The 6,150-nt window shown below is 39.3% G+C and overlaps 1 pseudogene; it reads right to left on the bottom strand.

Moving 5' to 3' along the window:
* Positions 1-2,145: 2,145 nt before the first annotated feature.
* On the bottom strand, positions 2,146-3,324 carry LOC117357275 (annotated as a pseudogene).
* Positions 3,325-6,150: the final 2,826 nt, after the last annotated feature.

Here is a 6,150-nt window from a genome sequence, read left to right as displayed (position 1 = left end):
TCAGTTACAGCCTTCATATCTTTCTAACTAATAGACCCCAAGGAGTCTATTATGATCTATTATGATAATAGGTTAATTGTTCCTCACATTTCGAAGGCACATCTTATGTCAACTAGAGATTGTGCATTCTTTTATTTAGTCCCACAGTTATGGAATAACTTGTCCATAGACTTGAGAAAAGAAGAATCGTATATAAATTTTAAAAGACATTTAAAAGCACAGTTTTTTCAATTGGCTTTCTCAACTTAGAATAGAGCTTGGGACTGTGATCTGTGTTTATGTAATGATTAATTTTGGTATGTATTAATATGGTTCGTTGAGATTTTATTGTTTTACCGTTAGAATTGTTATTATGGAGGTGTTTGTTATAATATTTTATGAAGAGAAATTTTTTTTTTAAAAAACTTTTGTTCTTAATCTTTCCTTTTCTATTTTTAAATGGAGTTCTTTTCCTGATGAATGCGAATTTTACATTGTAAACCGCTTGGATCCTTTTAGGACGTTGTATAGTTTTTAATAAACATAATAGGACTACAGATTTAGCACGTTAATGTGATTAATGTGCTAAATCTTTAATGCCAATTAATAAAATTGTGATTAATGTGATTACATTGTCTATGAGGGTACTCTAGTCCCTTCCCCATTCTGTTGCCTGCAAAAACATGAATGGATGACAAAAATCCGCAAAAGAAAACAAATAAACCTGAGCAAAACAGAGAAGCTTCTACAACCTCATGTGTAGAGAGAATAACTGAGTACAGGACGGCTCAGGGAGAAGGGAGGCACGGCGTAAAAATGCAAATGAGGCTCTCTACACACACCGTGCACGTGAAGGTACTTAAACCCAGTGATTCAAGAATGACTTTCCTTTTGAACTAGAAACAGTATTTTCAAAATTGCAATGTTAAAATTGAAAAATAACAAAATTCAGTGCGTCAAAAAAAAATTACACCACACGCTTTTATACACATTGCCCAGTGCACATCAAATACAGATGGTCTGAGTTCATTAACCTTTATTATATCTTTTTTTTTTTTCAATTATTTATTTATAGAGTTAAAAAAAAAAGTTCCAAGCATTTAAACGTCTTGTACAGAAACGTTTGATTAAAAAGGAAAATACAAATTATTTTACATTACATTGATAAAGAGGAAAAAAAAATTACTTAATCAATCTGAAGACCTCAATTGAATCCAAGATTATGAGTGATTAAAGAGGAAGATTAATATTAAACTAAAAAAGAAGATAACATATCTGTTGCTGGGCTTGAGAGTCCAATCTATTCTTTAGTTGTTATTCCTTCTCTTTCAAGGTGTCTTAAAAATAAAAAAAACTAGTTAACTGGGACAGATCAAAAAACCCATATTTCAAAAAATGATATCTCAGTACGCACTTACAGGGATATCTAAGAAAAAAGACACCTCCAATTGAGTTTAGTCCAGGTCTCAAAGTCAGGAATTGGTGCCTCTGTTTCTGGGTTTCTCTAGACCCGTCAGGAAATATTTTTTATCTTTAATCCCAAAAATTTTTTATATCTATATTTGAAAAATAGTTTCATAATCCAGTTCTCATCATATGATAATGCTACTGTTATTAGAAGAGTTGCAGGTCTAGCCATTACTTTATCAAAAGTCTCTAACATTGTAGTTACATCTAATGGCATTTCTTGTTGATCTTGATCTTTTATTTGTAAGTAATAAACCAATGTAAGCGGTGGTATTGATTCTTCGGGTATATTCAAAATTTCTACAAAATACTGCTTCACCATATCTCTAGGTGTTGGAGAAGAAACTTTAGGAAGATTCAACAAATGTAGATTAACAACACGATTACTATTTTTTTTTAAACTTCCAATTTCCTCCTCAAATTAATATTATCTTTAATCAATAATTCTTGCTTTTAACTGTTATAATATCTTTATCCATTTCTTGAATCTCAGTTTTAGAGTAAGTCAAGTCCTGTTTTAAACAATTTATCTCTTTCTGTTTAATTTTTTATCTAAATCTTTTATTGTGGATTTAGAAATTTCCAAGATTTGCAACCAAGTCCCACAAAGCGTCCAAAGTAAACTCTGGGGGTTTGATAACTGAAAAAGAATCTCCAGGCATAGTTCTAAATTGCTCAGCAGGCATAGTTCTAAATTGCTCAGTCACTAGATTTACCTCTTGTTGGCCTTGTTCCTCTGATTTCAACGATGTTCCCTTCGCAGGTTCTTTCCTGGGGCTTAATAAGTCCTGAGAGGAATTCATTAACAAGCCCTCCGATGTACTGGCTTCCGGGATAGCTAGCTCCCTGTGGCTGTGGAGGTGGAGCTCTAACTTTGGGGCTCAGCATAGCATTGAGCCCAAGGACTTCCGCCAGAGCATCACTCTCTGCTGACATCTCCAGCGGGTGACTCCCCGATGAGGTGGGTTCTCGTTGTATGCGCTTTAGGAATTCATCTATTGTAGCAAGGCCAGATTAAAGGGTAAGCCCAGTAGGCATGTGCCTAGGGCCTGAAATGGTCAGGAGGGCCCGCTTGAAGAGCAAATGGACCACTCAAATTTTTTTTTCAAATGGCGATGGCCCCCTCCCCTCCCAGCATCAATTGGCAACGCGTCCCCCCCCCCAATCGACGGAACGTAAGTCAGCAAGCAATGTGGGTAAGATAGGCAACGACAACTGTAATTTTGCAAGTGGTGCTCAGCCCAAAGCTTCCCCTCTGACGCAGCTTCCTGTTTCCGCCTGGGCAGTTCATGTTAGAGGGAAGCTTTGGCTGAGCAGTACCACTTGCAAAATTATGGTTGCCATTGCCAATGTTACTTTCCGTCGAGGGGGGGTGGCACATTGCCGATTTTTCTGGAAGGTGCTGAAAGGAATGCGTGGTGCTCCACTCTCATGCTCAGTGAACAAGATTTCACATGCAATCTTAAGTGTCTTAGCGATGGTTACTCCAAGAGAGCTGCAGACTAGGACAAAGAATTTCAGCCACTCAATCTCATCAGCTAAGCCCCCCACAATGATAATGCTCTCAAAGAGGTCAGTTGGCAGGTTCTGCACCTTCCATAGGTCCAACAGTTCACTTGTTTAGATGGTTAGTCTGCCTGTAAGTTTTGTATGGAGGAACTTCAAGAGTTCTGGTGTGAGTACTGCCCAGTCTGACAAACTTATTCTTTCTGGTAGTTCTTTTATTGGTAATGGGTCACCATTTTGCAGGGCTGTGAAATACGTTGTAGACCACTGGATCAGGTCTGGAGGTTGGGTCCTAATTGCAGCTTGGGTATATTGTTTCAACAGGTCTGGCAGTTCTAGTGGGATAACCTATGGCTTGTCGAGTTGTGGCATTTTTGCTAAACCTGTGGATTGTTGATTTTGATTGTAGGGCCAATTGCTGCCAGAACTCCCAGGCGCTGAAGATGTTACCCATGTTGCTGATTTTACTTTCCGTTGATGAGGGTGGGGCACATTGCCGATTGATGCTGGGGGGGCATCGCCATTTGAAGATGAGGGAAAGGGAGGGAGATGGGCTGGGGGAGGAGCGGGAGAGACAGAGAATAATAATAAATAATAATAATAATTTTATTTTTGTATACTGCAGTACCATGGCAGTTCAGAGCGGTTTACAGGGGAAGAGACTGTACATTTACAGCGATGAAACAAATAAGACAGGTTACATACAAGACAGTGATGATACAAATAAGACATTCCATTTAGCATAGCGTTTCGTTCAATTTAGACATTCAGAGTAGTCGGGCAGATGATGGAAGTGGGGAGAAAGGGGTAGGGCAGATGAAGGAAGTGGGGAGAAAGGAGAGAGCGAAGGGGGCAGGGCAAAGCAGATGCTGGAAGTGAGGAGAACTTGTGCTGTCAGCGTCAGGCACATGTGGGAAAGCAGCAGCAGCGGTGAGGAGGTGAGGGGCATTGTTCTTAACTGATTGTACATTCAGAAATACAATTATTTAAAAAACAGTCAACACAGTATGAGATACTCGTAGATACTTTTGGAAATCTACCATCCTTATAGCAAGCAACCAGATCCTACACCAAAACTTTATTCTTGGACCGATAAACCCTGGCTCTCTGCAGTTCCCCATAATTTCCCTAACAAGTTATAATCTGTATTTGTTTGCAGTATGTTTCTTGAGAAAGAAAAATACCAACATGCCCCTTATTGCATAGTGTTTCAAAAGTGTGTTTCTATTTCATTCCCCCTTTATGTTGCTGAGTAGTGGATGGAGTTTCCAGCTCCCACAATTGTACAGTCAAGAGAAGAAAATACAGTTCCAGCACTGCCTCAGAAGCTATTGATATTACTCTACCTGTAGAAATGCACTGAGGCATATTGGTGAACCTCTTTCCCTAAGGTTACTAGATTTTTGTCTTGCAAATCTGGAAGTCCTGGGTAGAGTCATGTGGGGTGAGGCCTTCCTATTGCACTTTTTCACCATAAAAATTATAATCTTCATTTCTCTCTTCTGCCCTTTCAGTCCAGCCATTCCACTTCTGTCTCCCTCATCCACTCCAGTTATCTCCCCTTTCTCTCTCCTCTGCCCTTCCAGTAAACTATCTCTGCCTTTTTCTCTCCCCCTTCTAATCCATCCATCTCCACCTCTCTCCCTCCCTCTTCCTGTCCAGCTATATCTAGCTTTCTCTCTCTTTTCTGCCTTTTCAATCCACCTTTCCCATTCCCCCTCCAGTAACCCATTTCCATTTCTTAGTCCAGCTCTTTCCTTTTCTGGTCTTGCCTCTAATCCTTCCCCCAGACCCCCCAAACCTCCCTTCGTGGCTTGTAGCTTTTTCCCTCTGGTGTCAGCATTAGGTAATGCAGAGCTATGATAGGAGGCTCTCCATAAAGATGCTGTTATTGATGGAGGAGTGGTGCTGGCTGACAGCCTTACAGGACGTGCCTCTCACTGCGAGAGGCATGTCCTGTAAACAGTCAGCCATCGCTGGTGTCTCATGCGATACACTGTTGTCTTATAGGGTGCCTTTAAATTTTGGACCCCAAGTTTGCCAATACCTTAATCTTGCCCTGCCCATAACAATAGATAATTCCTTAACAGTACATATACCAACCAAAAGATATAGCAGAATTAGAAAAAGTTCAAAGGGGAATAATAAAGGGGATGGAGCTCCTCTCATATGAAGAAAGGCTAATGAGGTTAGAGCTCTTCCAACTTGGAAATGAGACAGCTGAGGAGGAATGTGATTGAGGTCTAAAAATCCTGAGTGGTGTAGAACAGGTTAAAGTGAATCGATTTTTTACTCTTTGAAAAAGGGGACTCTCAATGACCAGGGGACTCTCAATGAAATTACATGGAAATACTTTTAAAACAAATAGGAAGGAATATTTTTTCACTCAAATAATAGTTAAACTCTGGAACTTGTTGACAGAGGATGTGGTAACAGCGGTTAGCATGTGTGGGTTTAAAAAGGTTTGGCCACGTTCTAGAGAAAATGTCCATAGTTTGCTGTTGAAATAGACATAAGGTAAGCCACTGCTTACCCTGGGATTGGTAGAATGGAACGTTGCAACTATTTGGGGTTTTGCCAGGTACTTGTGACCTAGATTGGTTACTGTTGTAAAAAGTATACTGGGTTAGATGTACCATTGGTCTGACCCAATATAGCTATTCTTGTGTTCTTAATCAGTTTTCACAATAGAATTAAAAATAAAGAAAATTAAATATACACCAAAATGACAAAAAATGCAATACCTCTTGAAAGTAAATTATTTATTTTTCTTGTGTATCTGTGGCGTGTGGGGTAGGAGTCTTGGGGGGGATGCCAGTTATTAGTGGATAATATTAATTTAAGGTGGGGAGAGGCAGTTTGTGGATAGTATTTTAGGGATGGGGCAGTTTGGATTTAGCTCTCATCTTTTCATTACTAGTTCAAAGCAAGTTAAGGTCAGGCACAGTAGTATTTCCCTATTCCAAAAGAGCTTACAGTCTAAATTTGTACCTGAGGCAATGGAGAATTAAAATACTTGTCAATTATCACAAGAAGTGGCTGTGGGATATTTTTATTTTATTTAGTATTTATATACCACTTTTAGCCTAGGTGGTTTACATTCAGATTCTCAAGTATTTCTCCTGATCTAACCCGGTGGACTCACAATCTGACTAATGTGGCAATAGTGTGTCAAGTGACTTGTCCAGGGTCATAAGA

Source organism: Geotrypetes seraphini, chromosome 3 (genome assembly GCF_902459505.1).
Source record: "Geotrypetes seraphini chromosome 3, aGeoSer1.1, whole genome shotgun sequence".
Taxonomy (NCBI): Eukaryota; Metazoa; Chordata; class Amphibia; order Gymnophiona; family Dermophiidae; genus Geotrypetes; species Geotrypetes seraphini.
This window is presented reverse-complemented; position numbering and strand designations above follow the sequence as displayed.